The sequence below is a fragment of the Aethina tumida genome, chromosome 4 (assembly GCF_024364675.1).
Source record: "Aethina tumida isolate Nest 87 chromosome 4, icAetTumi1.1, whole genome shotgun sequence".
NCBI classification, from domain to species: Eukaryota; Metazoa; Arthropoda; class Insecta; order Coleoptera; family Nitidulidae; genus Aethina; species Aethina tumida.
The window spans coordinates 28,022,692-28,047,834 of record NC_065438.1 but is presented as its reverse complement, the minus strand read 5'-3'; the positions used below and the strand labels follow the sequence as shown (position 1 = coordinate 28,047,834).

The 25,143-nt window shown below is 30.9% G+C and overlaps 2 long non-coding RNA genes across 2 annotated transcripts; one reads left to right on the top strand and one right to left on the bottom strand.

Annotated features, from left to right (window-relative positions):
* Positions 1-14,971: 14,971 nt before the first annotated feature.
* LOC109596528 (uncharacterized) lies at positions 14,972-16,542 on the bottom strand. The gene is made up of 3 exons (XR_002191371.1): positions 16,486-16,542; positions 15,446-15,655; positions 14,972-15,112 (listed from the first exon to the last, which is right to left on the bottom strand). It is a non-coding gene; the product is annotated as an uncharacterized LOC109596528 (long non-coding RNA).
* A 93-nt stretch (positions 16,543-16,635) lies between these two features.
* On the top strand, positions 16,636-20,923 carry LOC126265231 (uncharacterized). Its single transcript, XR_007547772.1, has 2 exons — positions 16,636-16,871; positions 20,428-20,923. It is a non-coding gene; the product is annotated as an uncharacterized LOC126265231 (long non-coding RNA).
* Positions 20,924-25,143: the final 4,220 nt, after the last annotated feature.

Below are 25,143 nucleotides of genomic sequence, written 5' to 3'. Positions count from 1 at the left end.
ACTTATGAACCCTGCCCGAAATAAAATGTTGTATAAAAACTATGTAAATAAAGATATCCGTATATAAATTGAAGTACGAAATATTTAGACACTTAATAATTATAAAATTAATTTAAATTAAAAAGAATTCCTCTTTTAATAAAATGACTATGCTTTTTAATTTGCTTTTCATATGAGCCATGTAGTGTAGTTATAAAGCTCGTTATCGTTTTGAAAAAAAATTATTAATTAATAATTTATTAAATTTACCTTTAATCTTTTAAATGAAATGTAAACTAGTCGACAGTAACCAATCATCCTTGTTGGTTTTGTTTTATTCGTTGGAGAATCGTAATAGTGATAGTAGCAGATAGAGGAGGGTTAAGAGAGTGGATCCTTTAGAGACAGTAAACAGTACATCTAGGATACCATTAAGGCGATAGCCTGTGACATTATGACTTGGGGAGCAAAGGACCAAAGATCTGGTCCCCAAGGATCGCAATCTAGATACACACTACATGCTCGCCACTTAACACGTCTTATGATTCCTGTTCCGTGTGCAATAGTGCAACAGAGGCATAGAATAAATTAGGAGTAATTGTAATTAGTAATTGCACAGGTCATTAATTGGTTGTTTAATAGTACAGCTTAATAGGGATAAGAAGTCGTGGCACCACCACTGCGGTACTCTTGAAGTATTAGAAAAAATGCACAGGCTGTTAGAAACACTCTGGCACCTGCATACGAGGAAATTTATCCTAATGCAAATTGCGAATTTCTATGATAAATATTAAAAATCCAAAACCTCCATGCAGGTAGTATGGGTTATTCTAGTATTAGTCGTTAACGTCGTATTAGTTTTAACGATCCTACACAACCATCTAAAGATGTAGTATGTAAACACGAGGTGCATATGGGTCATCTTTATTCAACGCGGTACAATCTAAGTTTTTTCAAAGTACTTATTAATACGCACGCTAATATGAAATGTGGCATTCTAATTAAATAGGTAATAGCCTCCTTTCCTATTAGACACCTGAATATCATATACCCCCTGATACATTACTATAATATTAATGATCTCATTATGTGTAAGCATCTGCCCCAGATCCCTACAATGCCGCAAACGTTGTAATAGCCCATTGCAATACGTAGTTACATGTGACCTAATAAGCCAGAAGCTAAACAATTCTACTTACCCACATTAGATTTTTATTTTATTTTATTATAGCATATCACATTAAATGGGCAATAAATTTATATCATTTACCGTCATGCCATAAATAAGTCAATGCGATCCGTAAAATTACATATAATATATTGCTTAATTATAAAATGTTTCAATAAAAGATTGAAAGATATGAACTATATATACGTCAAATATATCTTTAATTTTAAAAGTGAATTTCTTATATATATATATATATATATATATATATATATATATATATATATATATATATATATATATATATATATATATATATATATATACGAAATACTTTATTAAATATTTATGTATATTTTTCCATTAAGGAAACAAACTATTCAAATTTGGGAAATTATGACTATGGCACTTATCATACATGATTGCACTCGCTGATAATTAATTATTCTATGCGCCTTCCTCCATTCTAATTATTGTTTTAATGTACATTTTATTTAATAAAACAGTATATGCTATATCTGATTTTACCATATGACTCCGGTATTTCAACAACTGAGAATGTACAATAATACCATTCAAGTCAATAAAAAATTGGAAACAATTAACTAATATAAATAGGCGAATATGGAATAGGTAACAAAAATATTTAGTAATATTTTACATTACCTAATGGTAAGAAGTAAAAAATTCACATCATTCTCTAAAATTATAAATGGTGATAAAAATGAATTTCTTACAAGAAGAGATCTCCTTGTACAACAAGTAATTCAATGATTTGTGAAATAGCTAAGATAAACAAAGATTCAACTAAATAATTATAAATAATTAAATATTATTTATAATTATTAAATATTTATAAATATTTTTCCATTAAAGAAATAAATAATAATTATAATTATTCAAATCTTACACTAAGGAATATATTTGAGGATGAGGGTGACACCTACTCTTGCAGAATTACGTTCGTTGATATTCGATTATAGTCTACTTTCTCCCATTTTAATTATTGTTTATATTGTAAATTGCATATAATAAAATAGTAGATACTTATTTCCAAAATATGACCCGTAATTTAACCACTTAGAATGTAGTCCAAGTCAATAATATTTCGACAAAATTAACAAATATAATAAGAGGAGTAAGGTATACGTGTCAAAATATTTTTAATTTATTAATATTTTACCTAATAAATAGTAAAGAAAAAATAACTTCATCATTTAACATTTCATGTGATGAAAGTGAATTTTTTACAAAAAGTGATGATCTGCTTGTAGAAAGTGTTAATTAAATGATTTGTAAGACTTAACAAAATACATACGAAATACTTTACTCATTGATAATAAATATTTTGCTATTAAGTAAGTTAACAATAAATATAAATATATCTTATTTTATGCTAAGGAATATCTTTGATGATGAGGATAATAAATACTCTTACATTCCATGATGATCAATTATACTGTCTACTTTCCACATTCTAATTAATATTTTTATTGAATATTTTATTTAATAAATCAGTTTAATTTGTTTTATACTTTTGGGAACGTAATATTTTAATACTAACAGTTAGTAGTAAAAAAATCACTTGACCCTTTAACATTACATGTAGTGATGAAAGTTAATTTCTTACAAGAAGAGGTGATATCCTTGTACAAACTGGTAATTTAATGTTTTTGTCGTGTAGCTCAGATAAACAAAGATTCAGAGAAAAAATATATGCGAAATACTTTACTATGTAATTATTAATATTTTCCCATTAAATAAACAGACAATAATTATAATTATTCAAATCTTACGCTAAGGAACATCTTTTACATGATTCAACTCGTTGATGATCAATTACTTTCTTCGCCTTCTTCCATTCAAATTATTTTTTTACTGTTTATATATTTGATAAAATAATACAGTTGTTTTAAAAAAAAGTTAAAAGACGCAGTTAACTGAACCATACAGAATATGGGACCAAGTCAATAATAAACTGTAAAATATAAAATAATATAAAAGGTATATGTGTATATATGTCAAAAATATCTTTAATTTATTAATATTTCCCTCATCAAATACCCTAGTAAGAACAATACAATTCACTTCATCCTCCAACATTACATGTTATAGGGATAGTATATTTTTTTCAGGAAGAGATGATCTTATACAAACTAGACATTTAATGAGTCAGAAGCCAAACAATTCTTGACACCCACGTAAGCCTTTTTTCAATTTTGTGATATATTAAATGGGCAATAAATGTACTTGCCATAGATATTTTAAAATTAATCCAACCTGTAGTAATATATTGCACATATTACACTGCGTAGCTTAATATAAGTAATGTACTAAACAATAGGAAGAAAATTTCAATAAACAATAACAAAATAAGTTATAAGTAATAAACCTTATTTAACCACGATTGTACAGATTTAATTTCGTACCTTTACAATGTTCGTGAAGAGTGAATAAAACAGTTTGATTTTATTTCTTGTTCTATGAACACAAAAACTAATTAAGTTTACCTGTCCCATCAGCGTGGAAGGAAATACGAGCGCGAGGAGCAGATCGCCTTGCACGAGATGGAGAGAGGAGAGTGGAGCAGAGAGCTACTGTATAGGCGCGTCGCGTCTTAATTGTAATTACACGTTACACAAATTCCAGAGCGCCCACTCTTTTAATTTATTATCCGAGTGGCCTGTCCCGAGAACACACACACATGGACAGATTGAAAAAAAGATACACTGGGCGTCGCTCGGTAGCTGACCACTTTAATTACTTACTAGAATATTATTACGGCAATCAATTTCGAATATACCTCCTCCCTATTGCCATCCAATATATTCAGCTACAGTTTAGTTGCAGGAAATTGTTATTGCCTTTTTATGTGCACAACAACTGCTGCATTCAATTACACACTGGGTGTCTAACTATTTTACACTAGTTACAACTTGTTACATTAGAGATCAAACTCTTCATACTCGGCTTATAGTTTATATTTCAAAAAAATAATATCCATTACATAGGTACTTTTAATTTAAAAAAAGAACGTTGTTGTGTTATAGCTTACTTAATACTACTAATATTTATAATGGTACTGAAACAAATCCTGTCTTTACAAGCATTTACTTATCGGTCAACTTAAACTAATGTAGTACCTACTCTCCATAAACAAGATGATAAATTGAAACAGATGTATTTGCATATTTTAAATGGTTTTATTAATATATAGAACATTCTTGCACTTAATTGCTTTAAATTCATGTAAATTATTAAATTTCAAGGTACTTCCAGCAGCACAATTTCTATCTTCGTTCGAGATAGACTGGTTCAAATTAATAAAGTAAAACAGTAGAACTTTCCAAAGTGTAAATAAAACATCTGATTATATTACGTCACGAAGACAACTTATTAGAGGATTCGGCGTATTAATTGGTGGTGGTGCAACTTCGCGGCGAGCGAACGTGAACGCTAATAACAAGGACGGATCGTTGGGCGATAAGCTTCGAAACGAAGAAGAAAAAGTATGGAGGAGAGCACGGCACGGCCGAGCATCGTCAGCATGGTGCTTTCTGCACCAGGCTACCGGTTGTCGCGCTGCACTCACTTGATTAAGGCATAGGAGAGTGATGGCAGCCATTACCGGGGTAGTTCAGGTGTGATTGCGATCACTTGTCTCTAATAATGTGTCGATCTTATCGCCCACCGCACTACACCATTTACTCGGGCCGAGGATGGTAGCTGTTGCCTGGGAAGACAGCTCAGACTCTGTCTCTAATTATGTCGCGGCCACTGAGTTAATCACGGCCAGATTTATCACTTTTCGGGTTAATTAGGTCTACCGGCTCGCACACCGTACACGACACTGTTTTCAAAGAGACAATCAAAATTAATTAACTGACCGATGGAGCGGACTGCTTCATCTCGGTGGCTTCAGGTACGACCATCCCAAATACGGATCAACATCCGGCCATTTAGAACTACAACATTCAAGTTTGCCTTATAATTCAATCAACAATTTATGCATTTAATGATTATAGATACTTATTATACAATGTTTTTATTTTTAGTGTATGATAGATGATATACATCAAAAAAGATATTGATAAAAATGTGTGCTGTCATTGACTTGTTGCTATTTTATATTTAGAATTTTTAAATTAAAGTAAGTTCTCGTAAAAAAAATAAAATAATAAAATTTATTTTGTAAAAATGTACGCAATTTGATAAATTTAACACAAATCGTCATCGGCAAATGATCAAAGTCATACATACATAAAATTTAAAACATTATGTGGCCTCTATGGGCATTAATGACTTATTGGATCCTCCTTTACATGCTTTTTATGAGTTTATTCAATTCTTCTTGAGGTATACGGGCCCATATCGGGAGAATTATAATCACGAGGCACAGGAAGAGTATTAAGACGGAGTTGGTGAATCGAAAATCACCATCATCTTATGATGATGATCTCAATACCCAGTATTCCAAACAGTTATCATCATCAAAAAAGAAGTTCTCGCCGATAGCAGCTTGAAAATTTTGTAGTATACCATTAATTTTGCGTATATCGGACAGGTCATGGTACTTTGAGATATGTACAATTCTGTAGGGTAATTATAACAAATACATCTTCGTAACATAATGGAACCTCCTTGAAATTGGAAAAATTCTTAAACTCCTTGATGATTTTATGGAACACCTCGTCAGGACCAGATACATATCATCAATATATAGCTCAATTGTACTTTCATTTGTGTACAGATTTCCTTTCTCCCATCCAATGAACATGAGGCCGTACCACTCGTTATTGCTTATGCTCGTGTGACAGCTTCGTTATGGTCTTCGTGAACATAAAGTTGCATCACCTCCTTATTGTAATTTGAGTGATACGAGTTCCTGTAGCTTTTTCTATATGACCAGCCAGTTACAAGGAGAACAATGTATTGTATTGTATTGTATTGTTTTTCTTGATTTACTTTAGTTGAGACAATTTGATAAAATCAAATATCATATATCATATCGAAATCGCAGTGTACTGATTTCATAAAAATTAAACAAAATCTAAACTCAACTATTGAACATGTGTTTATTTGTATGAAATTTAATAAAACTGATATAACATAAACAATATCATCAAGCATTTCATTTTGCAACTATCCTTAAACTGATTTTTTTATGTTTTTGGGTGATTGATGTAAGAAGCATATCTACAAGGAAATTCTCGTTTTACCGCTGTCCACTAGTACCCAATCTATTCACCGGTCAATTCTTTGAATGGAAGGCCGCCTTCATTAATTTATTTTTCCGGCGGTCAGTGTGTCAATTTATCTTTTATAGACGGGCCGAAGATCTCTCGCGATGGGCCATAAATATCGGATCAACGGCGTGCATTCCATCCCTGAGCATGGGGCTGTTCCTGAATCCTGTTCAACGTCAAACGGGTGTAATGAATGAGTACCAAAAAAAAAGAACTCGAGACGCACCCGAACCGATTAAAAAAGAACGACTGAACAATCCTCGAAACAGAAGCTCTCGGAATTATTGGCAGGTCCGGATTAAACGTAAATTTATCGGATGTGTGTTATCTATAGATAAAAACCGTAACGTTTTTTCCTCCGCACAATTATATTTAGCAAAATAAACTTGGCTAAGGCCATAGCTGGATTGTTTGTAAATAACTCACAATGAAATGCAGTAATTTGATGTATGCCCATTCACTAGACAGTTTTATTTGCAACAGTATCTGATGTTTGGATAGCATAAATCAAACGCAAGCAAGACATCATTTACTCGTATTCCCTTTCTGGCGTGCACCAAGAAGCAAGAAACGATGTTCGTCATAAAATATTAGTAATCAGTGCTGTGCGAGAATAAATTTGCCGGCAAGAAGCTCGCCCACTATTAATTATAATTTATGTTTCACTGATGCTCGCGATTTCAACACTACTATTTACATGACTTTGTTCTTATTTATCATTAATGTTGTTTATTGGCTATATGAGGTTTAAGAGAGGAAAATATTTTTGGTATTAATGTTTAGAAAAATGTTTGTATTTTAATTATAATTAATAATGTAGTTCATATTAATGTGTTTACTTGGTTGAAGGGTCTAAGAAGTGTATTTATATTAACATCTTCAAAAAATTATTTTGATAAAAAAAAATTATGAACGGTATTCTCTTGTGTACATTTTTTAATTTAAGGAAACAAGCAATGATTATAATTATAATCTTACACTAAGGAGGGTGGGGATGGCACCCACACTTAAATGATTGCGTTCGCTGATGATCAATCATTCTGTCCGCCTTCCCCCATTCTAATTAGTGTTTTTCTTTTATATTTCATTTCATAATAATAAATGCACATGTTTGTTTTGAAAATATGACCCCGGTAATTCAACCATTCTGATTGAAGTACCCTTCATTATATTAAGGTCAAATATGACTTTATGGTAAACATTAATAAATATTCTGGAATACCTTATCATTCATAAGTAACAGGACAAAGACAAATATGATCTTACAATTAACATTGTAACATAACAAACTCATATTCCTACTCACACTTCTATTAATACTCATATTTGTGTTCATGGTTATACAGATTTTATTTATTTTCTTAAACCTAATTGATAAACCTTAATTTTTCAATTTTTCCAGAGTGCACAAGTCAATGTCAAATATGATAAATCAGTCAATATTAATAAATCTTTTTCCTATATAACAATATCTATTACTATTAGTATTCATACTTGTACTCTTGTATGCTCATACTCATTCTCTGATACTATCATACTATTTACTTTCTTAAAAGTAATACAAAAAACTCAATTGTAAACATTTCTAGAGTGCACAAGTTACAAAATATGATCTTAGAGTTAAGATTACTAAATATTCAGAAATGTCTTATTATCCATATGTAACAATGTAACATAAAATATTTTCGTGTCAAATAGAAAAAGGAAATAGACGATTTATTAGAGGCCACATTACTCATGCTCATGCACATACTCAAATTTATTCTCATACATTCTTTTAATATTTACTTTCTTAAAGATAATAGATAAAGACAATTTTTAAAATCTTCCAGTGTGCACGTTTCTTTCCACATTTTCTTTAATTCTTATTAATTATTATATGGAAATATAAAAACTACAAAAATATAAATCTATTTATTTTTGCAACATTAAAAAGTGAAAATAGTTATAATAAATTTTTTGATTATCATTCACAATACTTATTCTCGTCTGGAATGTCTTATACATATGTCACAGTATATTAAAAAAACATATTTTTGTGTTAAATAAAAAAAAATAAACAGACGATTATTACACATTACTTATATTCATACTCATATTTAAGTAATAGATAAAACTAAATTTTTGAAGTTTTCAAGAACGCAGAAGTTAATATCAAATATTATCCTTCAGTCAAGATTCATATTTACTTTCTTAAAGGTATTAGATAAAAATATATTTTTTGAAATTTTCCAGTGTACATTTCTTTACAAATTTTTCTTTAGGAAAATTTGGAAATATAAAAACTATAAAAATATAATTCTAGTTGTTTTTCAGCATTAATAAATAATTAAATTAAACATTTTTATTAACTTTCACAAAGTTACATATCAATAATACACAACTAAATACTTTTGAAAGCTATAAAACGTAACTAAAATCGTGTATACAATAAAGAAACATGAATTAGTGATTCTTGTTTAATATGCAAGAAGAAACAAGAATTTAATAGAGTCGTTTACGACAGTTTTATTGTAGAAATTGTACGAGTTCCTTTTGAAAGTCTGAGACTATGTTACACGAAACAATAAAATTTAGTTTTTTTTTGTCCCACATATTTCTTTTTGTATCGTTACTGTAAAAAAAAGAAAACGAATATTAAATTATATGTAAAAATTGAACAGTCAGAAGTCGGTAATTTCTTATGGAGTCAAATTAAACATGCAAATTTCGAGACCCTAAATCTTGTGGTAAATTATAAATTTAGCCGGCTGTCCATTCAGCACAAATGAGCTGTAAAAATATCCCCCACATTCGCGCTCACATGTACACAAAGTGACAAATGGCTAATAGAGACGTCAATTAGGTTGTGGCAAGGGATCCTGATGAAAATCAAGATAATTATAAAGGAGAATGAGACTGTTGGCCATGGCACAATACGCAATCAAGGCCTGGTTCGTTGAAAGTTTGCTTTAAAACCAGTAATTCCATTATACTTTAATTTCGATTGCCGATAGTTTTGCCGCCCTAAAGCCAAACATTCGTTTCATGTACGCGGGATTATTCATTTATTTGAACGCAGCTTCGTTTACCCCCCAATTAAAAATGATATCCGAGACCGCTACGAAGACATTTTTTTATGATTCATCAACCAAAAAACAACGACCAGTTTGTACAAATATGGATTGCTCGAGGAACTCATCCCGAAGTTCACTTAGTTCGAAATAATGCCCCGGGGAATCTGTGCACTGCATGGGGCCATAACGGGAATAATAAAAGGATTAATCAAGGGACAGTCAAGCCTTCCGTTCAATTAAACTGAAAGTGTTCGACCGGTCCTTCAATTTATTTCGAATATTTATTGCAAATAAATTATGCCGTAAATACTTTACAGAAATGTTAATCCGGAACCCTTAAGACTCTTTTAATTTAGTGCCGCAAAACGATGTGGACCAAAACAGATGTAGGTTGGCTATTCGCAAATTCATCTGTCAACGGGGTGAACTTGGTTATTTTATTGCCGGGGAAGGGTTGAGTGCAGACTTAATTATTGCGAGTTTATTATCGAAGTTTAGGGCATCAGCAGAATCCTAAATGTCTATTTTAAACAAAGCATGGACGAAAAATTTTACTAACTCTATTAAATGAATACCTGTTTTAGTAAAGCACGTTTTTTATTGTTCATGGTTGCATGCATAATCATGTCTTTTTCTTAAGTTTAGTAACTTTTTCATTTAATCATCAAATAAAAAACATCGTCTAAACTAATATAGGCAAATGTTATTAACAAACTACTGGTTTTTCTAGATAATACCGAATACAGTTCAAATTAAATTATATTTTTCCACAATAATCCAACCGTAATTGGGTGTATTTTTATAGTCGTTTAAACTCTTAATTAAATTAAAGTGAAAGAATGTAATACATTAAACGATTTGACGATCCATGTTTTTTAAACAAACACGTCACGAATCTAGTCAAATCCCATCAATGTCGTATTAGTATAAATTCCTTTGACACTTATGTCGCGAATATGTAAAATTCCAAACGATTCAAGAAAGAGAATGGCAAAAATCGCGGAACCAATAACATTAATGCCATCTGCTAAGCCTAAAAAATATCCTATTAAAATTCCTCTTTTATGTAGTGATTCATTGAATTTAAACAGATCATTTGTTGGTGCAAAAGGAATGTATGCAAATACTTCTAATTGCTTAATCTATGGTATAGAACTCATGGTTATTCAATTCATTTATTTTTCATTTCACTTTTTTTTATTCTTAGAGAAATATTCTATTATTAATATAAAGACTAAGATAAACAATCAATATGCAAATTATGAAGGGTTTTCTTCTAAAACAAAGCACTTCTCAACCCTCTCAGATAAATGCAACCACACTCGATCAATCAGTACATGATTTGAATTCATCTCACGTTCACATAATCTCAGTTTTGCACTATTTCAATAACTCGATTATAAATTCTTTGTTTGTCTAGTTTATATAATTTGCATGCATTTTCAAACCTATTTAACAGTTTGACTATTTAATATCAATTTGAATGTATATTATTATTATTTGTAATTTTGTTTCCAAACATTAAATATTATGCGTTTATATATGCAAATTCTCATATTAAAAAAAATAGCTTTCTACAATTACATTAATGAAAAATAACTGAAAAATTTGACAATAAATGAATATATTGATGCCATAAAACTTTTTTTTATTATCCAATTGTATAGTATAAGAATTTTTATATTTAAAAATTTTCTAAAATATAAAATAGAGATAATTAAGTGCTTGTTATAGTATCTAATAAAGTATGGTGATACAGAATCTGAAATCTGAATACAAACTGAAAAAATTGAACTAAATAATTAGTTCTAAAATAAGTTGTTACTCACAAAAAATTTAAATAATCTTCTTATAAACATTGTAAAATATGAAACTTTATTAAATGATAATGTTCCTTATGAAATATACAACAACATTATGGCCCATTAAAATTGGACACACTTTTATTATTAATACAGCGCTTATAAGAGTGCACGACTAATTGGTGTCTTACTGAATATACACTGACAAAATTAAAGTTGTAATCGTATTAGTAGTAATTACAGAAACAAGTATTTGTAAGTTAAGTCATTATTCATATATTATAGAGGTTGACCACAAAATAAAAATATATCAGAAAAATACGACCTGTTAGATTAGATATATTTCAAAATATTGATAAGGACTAAATCAAACATTATAGAAAATACTTTTATCAATTACTTCATTTTTTATATGCAACAGAAGTAAAATACATATTTTTACTTATTAGAATTATTTATTAAAATATACGAAGGAGTTTCCAACTTAAATAAACTACTCTGAATATCTCACTAATTTAATTAATAGATCAACTATAATTATATATTATAGCTGTTAATAATATCTCTATAATAGATGTAAAAAATGTAAAATATCTCAAAATTATTAAATTAATAATACTAACATTTTAAATCTGAATTTAAAAATATTAGAATGATGATCTTTACTTTATTGCGTTGAACTCGGTCTATAAAAATCCCAAAACATAATAAAATTTCACATACGGTTTTCTCGATGTCAAATGAAGTAAATGACAAGTTTTAGATTTATTGGCTATTTCCTTGAAAATGGCGAATAAAATTCAACTGCACTATTTTACGATTTCTGAAGTGGGTTTGTTAAATTTTATGCCAGTTTATGGCCTATTAAATTTTTCTTTAAAGTTCAAAAGGCACAGCAAAAATACCACAAGTAAAAAATTGTTATTACTTTTACAGTATTAGTGTGTAATAATATTTAAAATTATACATGAATATTTATTATGTGAATATGTAGTAGAGTGCAGAACATATTTAAATGTAAAATGTGTTTTTTGAATTTTAAAATTGAGTTTTACAGAAATAAGTATCATAACAATTCATTCAAATTATAAATAGATTTTTCCATATGTGGTAATAAATGTAAGAAAACAGTCTCGAAAAAATGCTTAAAATACTGCATGTTCAAAAGTTTAACTCTTACTTTCTTGAAAAATTATATTGTACTAGTAATAATATTCTAATTTTAAATGTTCAAGATATCGCTGGTAAAAATACGTAGTTTTCTTCGAATAGAAAAATGTGACAAAACATTTAAGAGATGAGAATGATGTTTATAATACCTACCTTAGACTTTCAAAAAATATGTTTTTTATTTGTTACAAGTTTAAATGCATTTCTTAGTTTATTTTAGAAAAATGTGGAAATAATATATATTTTCACTAGATTGGATAGATGGACTTTTTCAAATTACGTCTATAGATATTAAGTCAAAAGTTTTACATCTTTCTTGTATAGAATGTTTTAAGTTGACTTAAAAGAAATAAGTGCCCATATCTATAATAACAACTACAAGCATTTAATTTAACCAACAATCAACTTTAAAGTAAAACAATTCTAACACTTTTTGCATTTTAAGGAAGTTCAAATCTTTAAGATGTAGAAAATTACTATAAAACGCATATATAATATTATAAATATTAGTATAGAAAGCATATAATGAATCTAGTATAAAAAAATACCTGCAACATAAGGTTTTTACGTTTACTCTATTTATTTAATTTTTAAAATTCATCAAATAAAAGCTTCTCAATGTGAATAGAAATGTTAGAAAACATTTTGGACAATAATATTGGTCTCAAATTAATAGTTTTATGATCGAGACTGATGATTTGTTACCAAATAATTATTATAAACTTAATAAAAAAAATTTTCTTTGTACAAATGACTCACATGTATGAAATGTATCCATAATTTAATTATCAAATTGTATTGTATAATGTTAGTGTCCATTTTAGGTAGCAAAACAATATTTCTAGGAACTAACCTTATCCAACATCTTAGGCAATATACTAGAAGTCAACAGTAAGTGTGTCGATTGTTTAGAGCCATGCATTATTAATGGAGGGTGGCCCAAAACGGGGTAAAGTAGGAATTCACGATGCCGTCGTCGGACGCTGACTAAAGACTAATACATTATGAATCAAAATCGCTAATAACGAAATGCTGCATAAAATAATCATAAATGTTTTTCAAAGCGGACCCATCTGAGCAGACTCGTTGAGGGAGTTAGTGTGCTGATTACAATTGCTAATATACTTGCACCCGCCTTCTTGTGGGACACAACTTCTATACTGGGCGTTAAAAATATATTCACAAACTGTTTATTCTAGTTTCTCAAGCAATAACATTATAATAAAATAATTAAATTTAACATTTAATATTAAAACTGTTAGTGAATGATGAATATTTGTGCTCATATTGTACAAATAGTAAAAAAGTAGTTTGGTGAAATCAGTTATTTCACTTTTACTTCAATGATGAAGTACCAGATACATAAAGAGACATAACCACTTCTAGGTCTACAGAATAATTCAGGTTGATGAAGAATATGATCGTAAGAAGAGTACCTAAAATAATATGATTGAACGAACGAAAAAATTAAAGTAGAATAACGCCCTGTATATGGGTAACAGGGGCACATGGCATGTATACGTACCCGTTGCCGCGCCGCGCGTATCTCATTCATACTTTTGCATAGAAAGTAGATATTTTGTATGTACGAGGGAGACAGGACGAATCGGAGTGTCGACGGGCGGGAGAGAGATCGCCCGGCCACGTTAACATGCAAACTCTGTCTCATGTTCCAGAGAATTTCTGCGGGGCAAGGGAAAATCATTGTAGTTACCATATATCCAGTGTTCTCAAGTCTGTCGGGGAGTCGGGTCGTCTTTCAACACTTCTAATTTGATCAAAATTAAGAAAAACAAGGGAAAAAACAATCGAGGGAAAATTGCGCCGTTGCAGTGCGTATTTTCAGTGGCGTCACGTACGCGAGTGTCTTTGTATCGATGGTTAATGGCCTGGTTTAGTTGTCATGGACTCATCCAGGCAGCATTCGTCGAAAATCAAAGTTAACGTGTATCAGAACATGAGCAACAGTGTGTTTATGGAAGAGAAAACAGTCAGATTCAAGATGTCAGACAATTGCTGAACGCGATAAATTTGGAGTGGGGAGAAACCACGTGCTTAGGTAAGAATGAAAAATGTTTAGATATGTCCTTGTTGTTATGCATGCTTCGAGTTTCATTCAAGTTGAGAATGTTTACTTCCAGTACTACAGTAACATGTATCCAATAAATCTTCAAATTCACAAAATATTGACATAAGTAAAAAGTGCTTAACCATTAATAAATATGGCGAAAGTAAATTTACTGTTAATTAACGTTCTTAGTTAGAGTACTTGTAGGTACCACCTAAGTTTTATCTAGTTACAATACTATAGTAGAGATGGAGGTCTATCAACAATCACTTCTAAATATTTAAATTAGTTCCTATAAATGCATAATTCATAAATGATTGCGAAATTATCAACAATCCAATTAAAAAATTCACAATGGATGGCGGAAAAACTTGTCAGCCGCAGCGTCGACATCAATTTCGTAGTTTAAAACGAAAGGACACGTAGTAGCATATAAAAGGCAGTTTAAAGCAAATTCCACAGTCGAATTACATTACAATCGATTGTCCGTGGCTGCGAGAAAATTTATAGCCACGGTGAAGAAACTTCGCATGGAATGTTATATAATTCCGCTGCATCCTCCACTGTCTTGGCTACCGTCCTCTTGCTCCGTTGTCATCGTGAACGCGTGCAAAAACCATTTACTGCAACAAACGACATACCTAACCAAGGCGCATCAAAAAATTGATCATTCAAACATTTTTATCAATATTCCTTATGAATGGAAGGTCTGGTCATGTATCAACCGAAATAAAATTATAACTAGAGGCTGACAAAGAATTAAATAATACCCTTAAATTTTAATGCCATAGAAAAAGTAATTTCGACTCATATTCCTTATCAAATAGATTTTCTAAAGGCACCGGAGGCATTAGTACGTACGAGCCAGGGCAGAAAGTGCAAAGTGTTGGCGATTCGCCCCAGTTTTGTGCCAAGTCGGCGACTGGGCCTGTTTAGCATTCAGTGGTCGTCTTCACCTTGTATTGATTGCCGCAACTTCACCGATTCCACCGGCCCTGCTCTGCTTCCCTGTGCTCTCTCTCCGCCATCCTTTCTGCCGCTCACTGCTTTACGACACCCTTATGGACCACTGGATGTTGGACGCCCGTTCCCCATACCATCGTAATATTATTTCCAAACTTGCGAGATTAAAGGATTCTTATTGTCACACGGAGCAGGCGGCGAGTCTAAAATACAGTAACTATTTTATTGTCGAGTATCTCAGTGAACTAATGTTTCTTTGATAAAGCCATCAACGAGTTCTTCCCCTTAAAAGTTAATTAGATGAAACGTCAAACATTTCCTTACTTTGGTGGTGATCAATACTCAATTTGATTCCCAGTTTTAGTCCTTATGAATGGTCAATAATTTAAACATATTACCTCTTGTTTCCTTAATTGGATGAAATAATCTTAATTGCAATATTTGGCAATTTTTCGAACTAAGACCGTATAATTAAAGGATGATGAAAGCAAGTGTGGCAAAAGGGGGAAACGGTGGTCTATTCGGTCAGGGTAAGTAGTAACTAAGTGTGTAAATCCTGAAATGCGCGAGGGCGGAAGGGTATAATAATGTAGCCATTGTGGCCATTAAACGTACAGATTAGAAGGCAGTAAGACCAAGGCAAGGGTCTGTCCTTTACTGACTGACAACGACTTCTCAACAATTACAGATCTCACTTCAATTGTAATCGCCAACATTAAATTTAATCGATCTCCAGAAGCAGTAAAGGGACATTAAGGAACTTCGGTAATAGTGGCTTTAAAGGTAAACTTTGTAATTCTCATATGGGCTAAGGGATCAATTAAGAAGTTTTCAACTGAAATTTCTATTAAAAATGTTGAACCATTTATATTAATAGTTTTTCTTAAAGTCCCGTAAATTTTGATTGATGTCCGAATATTGACAATATCGAAACTGAGCTTTGAAGTGTATTTTAATGTCGACATTTTGCAACCCCCTCCCCCCCCCCCAAGAAAACCGAATTGACTCACGACACACGCAACTCTATACCTACGCAATTTAAAATTTCGCCGGAGGCGTACATCACAATGCCATAATGGAGCAGTGACGTGGGACATAACGAATTTTAAAAAAATCAACTTCGTTAGAAGGTTTTCATGAGTGGCGGTGGTGGCGTGGCAGCAGCTGTCAGCCGCAACGCGATGCGGTTTCAAGTCAAAAATCCCCTAGCAATTTATAATTCCCCATCGTGGGGCAGAGGCTTGTTCTCTGCCCCCAGGATATGACTGTGTCGCGGCCCCTCGTTCAACCATCAAGATGAATCGACGAACGGCGGTGTCATCGCGATAAACCCACTCATTGTCGTTGTCTAATTATACATTTCGACAAATTTAAATCTATTTAGACAGACTGTTGGCGTGGAAAATGATTAATGCTGTGGTAAGGAACTTCATTTAGATCACTATGGGGAATATTCAATGTTATCAAATTGTTACTCTTAGATAAAAATCTGTACTATCAACATCAACATCATTTTATATTTTAATATTTAGTTTGTTTATTAATAAACTCATCACACATGACTAGACAAGAACTGGAACTAATAGAAAAAGTTTACATTACAACTACTAATAATAACTGTACTCATTAGATTCTTATAGTTTGACATTTCTAAGATTATGAAAAACTGAAAGCTTATTATACTGGTTCACTTTTAAATCTTAATTGTTTTATCTATTTTTATGATAGTATAATTTCTGTACTTATACTACTACCATAGTTTTATGGTGTAACGTATTTTCATGAACATTATTTCAGTTGGTCTAACTAAATCATGTGTTCTATAAAAGGTAATACTTTTACGAAAATATGAACTAGTATAAAGCATGCCCTGTGAGTGACAACTTTATAAAGTTTCAATAGTACAATCTCACATATTTTAAATTTCCTTTACAACTTGAATCGACTGGAAACTAGGAAAAGAACAAAGACAATAATTTGTTAAACGCGGTGCAAAATCCGTTGTAATTCTGCTTCGGCCATCGGCGTATATTCTATTGAATGTTTCACGTTGATTTAACTTTTTAGAAACATTCGAGGCGGGTTGCCTCCTGAGTCCTTGTCATGGAAATGATGCCTTCGGGCGACGAATACACTTAACTGGAGGAGTATTGTCGGAACCCCCGATGCAGCCTTCGTTCCAACTAAGCCATATCCAATTTTATATACGGGGTTAATGCCGAACTATTTATTTATTTTTGTTTATTGTTATAAAAATATTTATTCAACGTGCTCATACATTTTATTTTTTAATTTAATTTTAAAGTTATTAAATTATTACGAATTTTTAATAAAAAAATGTTTCCTTAAATTAAAAATTAATTTTGTGTTTAAGAATATCAAATCACTTTTTTTGCAAAAAATCTTAATAATATTATATTATATTATTTAATCAATTTTGTATACTGAGTTAATGTCAATATTACAGTAAAGACAAATATACATTTATCTACGTCTTCGTAGATTGTATTCATAAAAAAACAGATCACATTTTATATTTATATAGGGAGTTGATGCGAAATTGTTTATTTTTGATTATTTACATTTGTCAACAAACTCATATAACATTGATATTTCTTACATGTATTCTAATAAAATTTAATTTTTTAAATATTATTTATAACTTTTAATAACAATGTGTTTATTTCAGTTTTTATAGAAATTTTGCAATTTTAAATATTTATATCTGTAGTTGTTCGTGTTTATTTAAACCAGAACAACTATAGATATGGAAACAATGGTCACGAAAATATTTGCATAAATTTAAAGTTAAAAAGTTTAGAAACAAATATTTATATAATTTAACTAATTTCCGTGAATTCTTAAACAAAATTTAAACAATTTTAAATTTAGAAATTCAGTTTATACATATTGTTGTGTCATTTTATTTTCTACATTTTTTTACAAAATTGATTTGTTATTTTACTTAAACATTTTAATGGATTTTTAATGTTTTTATTATAAATTTTACACATTCTACAATTATAAAAATACTTTTTCTATAAATCTTTATATTTTTGAATATCAAATTCAAATGATATTTTAAATTAAAATTATTTTATTTCAGTTAAATATTCTAACATTTCTAAATTTTATTATTCTTAAAATTTTCTTTTATTTTACATTAAATTTTCTCATATTTTTTATATAAATTTATTTTATTTTTAATTTTAATTTTGACAGATTTATACAATTCATACTTCAGGTTGTACATTTTTGTGATATTTTAAATTAAAACTAATTTATTTTAATTAAGTATCCTAGAATTTATAAACTTTTATTTATACATTTTTTTTTAATATTTTATATATTTTATTTTATATTACAATGTATATTTGTATATAAAATTGAAATATTGAGAATTGAGACATTTTTGTAAAAATGATTTTAAAAAATCCTAATCATATTATACTATTTAATAATTTTTAATAATCAATTTTTGCTTAAGAAATTAATGCACAATATGCTAGTTCAACATTAATATTGCTTAACATACATTCTAATAAAACTTATTTTATTCAAATTAGCTATTAGATTTTAAATTTATTATAAATTTTTAATAACATTGTGTTTTCTTATTAAATATCATTTTTTTCTGTATTTATGAACAAATTTCATTTTTATCAAAACCATTTATAGAAAATCATAATGGACATAATAATATCAATAAAAAATCTTTATCTATAAATTTATCCGGACATTTTATAATAAAATTGAGAAGTTTTGTCACATGATCAAAGGTAGTAAAACAATGGATTGTCCAATCTGCAAAAGTATGATTAACACATAAGACATAAACCATGAACTGGAATTTTAGGAGTACATTTAAAGGATATTTAAATGAACGTATTGTGTCTAAACAATATGGGGACAAAAACTATAAAGAGCATCAAAATTAATGCAGGAGTATCGCCCAGAAAAGAAGCAAAAGCCCAGTGAGCACGTGCTAAAGTGTGGCATGTAAATAATACAAATGCAGAAAGTGGAGTTTGAAGTTCATAAATCCCATAAATAAGCTCAGGCTCTCATTTGCAAGGCAGATAGGCCGATGCACTCGGCTGGAGGCACCGTTTCCAAGGACGGTCCCGTTGCGCATGCGAATCCGATACCTGCCCCATTCGGTTCCAGGTAGGAGAGCGCCGACTCAGGACTACTCCATATGACCGGCCCGGAGTTCTCTGGAGTCTCCGGATCGTTATTCGCGGACACTGCGAACACAAACGTTGCCTCCACCCCTTTTAATGTCGCCTGCTAATCGAAATAAAGCTGTTCCTTGGGCCCTACTACGCACATCTTGGTCTATCTTCGATGATGAATTTTCGCGTAGAAATTATTTCGTGTTTTCGACCTTGAATTTTAGGCCCAAAAGTGTCGGCAAGCTACTTAATATGAGCAAGGCAGAAAGGTCAGACTGAGCTAGATCGATATATGAATTATTCAATAGGGTAGGGAAAGTGAATGAACTTTTCCTCAACGTCTAAACATATGGGTTAAATGAAAAGTTTAAACGGAGCATTTTACACTAATAAGTAAACATCAGTCAACCTTAACCGAGATTACTTTCTTTTATTCTACTTTTAAAATTATACATATCACTATCAAATAACTAAGAGACCAAAGAAGTTATTATTGAATAGCTATTGCTATTAATTGGAATATAAAAAAATTAAATTAATTGTTTAGTAATATCATCAATTTTATATAGATTGAATAAATATTCAAATTTCACTTATTATTTTTAAGGTCCTTGTAATTTTCGTGTCCTTTTGTTTCGTGTTAAATGAAAACAATGTTTCTAAGATTTGAAACTAAAAATTATCAGTAATTCAAGTCAAAAAAAAAATAATGTTACTTAGATTGTATTAGTACAAAATAAAAAGAAAAGAGATTCAATTCAAAAAACTTTTAACTCATTATTTTATGAATTACCTTGCAGCTCCTAGCCATTTCAAACGAACAAGAGGACAAATTCGAAGTGGATAAAACAGTTACTCAGGAAACACTTCTACCGTATTTTCAACAACGCCTTTCTCCAAAATAAAAACCCCAATTAGATTTAGGGCGGGTACTTGTAGTGTAGAGAGTTCCACTGGCTCTAATTCACAATTATATTAAAGTGTGACGAGCGAGGCAGCCGAAATTAGTGTGTCCGGATGCAGTGCACCGAAATCCGGCTGAAAGGGCCGGGCGGCGTGGGAGGCAGCAGGCTAAAGAAGAAGAAGGAACAGTGTCACCGGAATCCAAAGAGGGACGTGTCCCGACTTTTAATTAGATGCGCTCCCCAATCGATACACAACAGCGACGTAACCACGTGTACACACAACAGAGACAATAAAGCTCTGTTCGTTCCGAGGATGATTCAGTCTAAAACTTATGATTGGAAAATATTTTTTACTTATTGTACAAAAATAAATTGGAATTATTTTAGTATACATTTTACTCATTTTTAAATAACTACTGAAAAAATATAAATAAAAAATTATTAAATTTTGCTATAAAACTATGAAAATTTGTAGAGGTTAATTAATACAAAATATGAATAATTTAGTATACAAATTTCAATTTTAAAATGTTGAGATTTTCTATTAGTTATTTTTAAGGAAATTTGTGATACGAAGATAACATTTTTCTTTTTCATTTGGGCAATCCACCTAGATAATAGTAAATTTGTGTTTTTTATTTTATCACTTTACTCAAAGCTATGTCAAGCCACCTCGAGATAAATTTTAGTTTTTTCTGTGATAAACGTTTCAGTACCTCAAGTTTTACAATTTTAATGGATAATTTGTTCATTTACATTGTTCTAGCACTGGTAAACCAAGATAGAAAAATGGAAATATTTTGATGGAAGGAAAAAGTAAAGTAATTTAAAATATCGTTTTATTATTGAGAGTTAGTACATAAAACCTATTGAAGTATTTGAAAAACCCAAAGCGCTACAAAATGTCATATTCATTTAGATGTTTACTAATTAGTATTTTTTACATTGTAAATATTTCGAATGTGAAGTCAAATAAATAGCATTTGATAATTGTCCCGTTTAATCAAAAGAAAAACGCATCGGTAAGTCAAATTCTTCTAGAGACTTACGCCAAGTGGCGATTTCCATGTTATTGATAAAGAACGTGAAAATCAACCAAAGATGTTGCCATTTCTGATCTCTTGAATGCCATGAGATTCGATGAACTGAAGGAACGACAGATGAAAATGCGAAAAGCTGTATGTGAAATGACATTTTTACGCCAAATAGAAACAGCTTCTCGTATCGGATAGTAACTGGCGTTAAAAAATGGGTATATTTTGAAAACCGTATCGATTAGGAAAGATGAAGATGCTGTGTGTGGGGTGATCAGAAACGAGTAGTGTACTAAGTCCCGACAACAAGTGATCAATTTGAACCATGTATTGATCAAAAATCGACTAGAATGACTGAGCAATACTTTAGAAGATGTACGAAATTAGCTCGATGAATGGATTTTAGTGAAAGATGGAGTTTTTGTTTGGAGTAGTACCCATATATTGCCGGAGAGATGGACAAAATATGTTGAAAGCGAGCATCGATAGTTTCAATAAAAAAATCTTTTGTCATCATCCTTAAATTATTACTTTAAAAGGAAATCGTAATTATTATGCAAGTGTCACAGTATTTCAACTATTCCCATTTAAGTTAAGAAATATTAATATCTTACCAGATTCAAATTAGACAGTTAATATGCACTTTCTCTCCACCCATTTTATTTTCTTTCACTTTTTCTAACTAGACTTTCAAAGTGATATACTGGGCAAAAGGTTCCCTCAAGACATAGCTGAAGCAGAAAGAAAGTCGTAGCTTCAAAGACAAACAATACTGTCGACAGTAAATGTTCATATTTCTTTACACTGTTCAATTACATGGAAAATATAAATTTTCCCAATTTTCTTCCTATTATATCTTTATATATCTTGGTATTCAAGTCTTGAAATATTCGTAATGAATAAAATACATATATGCATCTAAAATGTAAAATTGTAGAAATTGGAATTATTTGTTCTTTATGTAGATAAATATCGCTAAAAATTGAATGAAATTTTTGATATTAATAAAAAAACTCTACTGATAAAGTGAATATTTTTTAAGATAAAAATGAATGTAATTTAAAATGAATCGACTTAGAAGCCTTCTAGTGGATTATATTTAATTATATAATGCTTATTCTTTCTAAAAATCGAAATATTCATATAATACATTTTACAGTTATTTCCTGTTCATTTTGATTTTCTATGTAAACGTTCAAAGCGACAGAAGACATGACTGAAACAGAAAGACGATCGTAGTTTCAAGAAGAAGCAAATGATGGGGCACCATTGATCGTTTTTTATATTAGAAGATATCACCGATAATAAACGTTCATACTTGACGCTTTTCTAATGAGTGAAGGATATAAATTCCTTCTTTCCATTATAATTCTTTCGGTTTTTTTTTTCAATCTTGGTCCTTCAAGGCTTCAAATGTTTATAATGGGATAAACGTATATGTTGGGATATTGTAATTATTTATAATAGATGGAAATGACTGAATACTTCTAAAAATAGTTCAGCTTATGAAACAAATATTTTCGATGGTGTTTAAATGTAACAACGGATGAACATAACTGACTCAGAAGCATTCCAAGAAATATTTTGTCACACCCGTGACTTATTGGGGGTTGGGGAGTAGCTCAGATAAACACCAGTACAGAGTAAATACAATTTTATTCATAGTTTATATATAAAAAAAAACACATTACGAATTATCTAACTTACAGTAATAAGTAAGGGACCATCTTCAGGGCTGCTCTTGGGGTTCACTGGTATCCACCGGGCGACTCGTGACCTCTGTTCTAGTTCACACACTTCTGTCCCCTGTCATCTTTGACGCGCTTTTATTTATAGTCTGTTATTACAAAACATTACAATAGTTTATTGACACTAGTAAAGCGTGACCCAGATATACCGCTGAGTCTTGGCAAGTCAGCGGAATGTGTTGGTGCTGACAATGCCAATCAAGACATTATGCGAAAGCAATAATCGCACTAGGGGCAATGTTCGTATGTTGATGATTAAGGATTATTTATGTGTCCTATCGTCCCTATGTGACAATTTTAATTGATTCTCATCAATTCAAATTGGATTCAAACCTTTTACTTTTACTCCTATTTCTAGGAGTTCTAAAAGATGAACAGGGTAAACGATTTCACCAAAAGATATCTGAAACAGGAAGAAGATCGTACTTTCAAAGATGAGTAAATCGTTCAAACTTGAAATTGTTTACACAATTTAACACAATTAATGTACATTCCCTCTTTTCACTATTTTCACTCTTTTACTTTTTTATCCAATCTTGGTTTTCCAAGGCTTGAAATGTTTTGTAATATAATATATTATCTATCTAAAATTGGGATTTGAATTTGTTTGATGTTGTTAAAAATGAAATAAAAACTAAATAAAAGGAATATGATTTAACCCCTAAAATATGTAGAAGAAAATTTCTGTTTCTTCTGAAGTATGTTAGTGTAGGAAAACAATAAATTTAAAAAATTAAGCTACGTTACATTAATGTTGACAATAAAAGCACGGCTTTAGAAATCGCAATAAGACCTACGTCTCAAATATAAAATTATGATTTATGTCCCAGGACGTTAATTTGTCCCCAATAATAACGGTCGATGTGCAACGAACCGTAACCCGGAACAATATCCAGAAAGTGTGCGAAAATATCTCATTACCGGTTCGAGTCTCGGATTTCCCCTCGCAAAATTCCACATATTTGGAAACGCACAAACGTCATTACGGAAAAAATATTGTCTGCAATAATAACTGCACACACACATACAGAGTGATCGAGCCCCACCAGGGGGATTGAAACGTAACAATAAAAACGGCTAATAGACTAGGTGTCGCGTGTGCCTCAGGGCACCCAGCGGGGTGCAGGGTGCCGATATATACGGCTAATTTGAGCCGCGGGTAGTCCCGGATAAGTGCACCGAGACCCTATTGTTCGTACGCTTTTTGCGACACTTTGCTGATTGGATTTGAATATGGCTTATGCGGAGTGCGGCAGCTGTTAGTTTTTCATGGACAGTTACACCAGCCGTGGTACATGCACGTTTTATGTTCTACCCTCTAATATCCGCCCGTTTCGGTCGTGATTGAGACCGACGACTGACGGATAATTGGGATTAAGTTTTAACCTGCTTAACGGAAGCCGATTTTCAAGCAGTTTAAAAGCAATTGTCGATTTTTTAACAGTTAACACTTAACACAATATTTTGTTTTGAATCTTAATTTGTAACTAGTGCTCTGTTTTCTCTATTATTGCATATGCTAAGTTTTTTACTGAAATATCTACTTCAGTATTGAATTAAGCACAGACAAATCAAATCACGTCGATCTTCTTGCCTTCAGCTTCTGGCCTTAACTCTTCTTGTCACAATAGCTTCTGGTCCTCCTTCTTCTTACTTTTTCTGGTCTTTCTTTTTTTTTTTCTAGACGTCGTTCGATTAACGACACTCAGGTTATTTTGAAGTTGTCTTCACCAAGTTTGTACACTATACTTGAATTTTCTTTTAATTCTAGTTCATATCATCCATTAAGTTATACAAACACTCTATACAATTCATCAAGTTAATCTTAG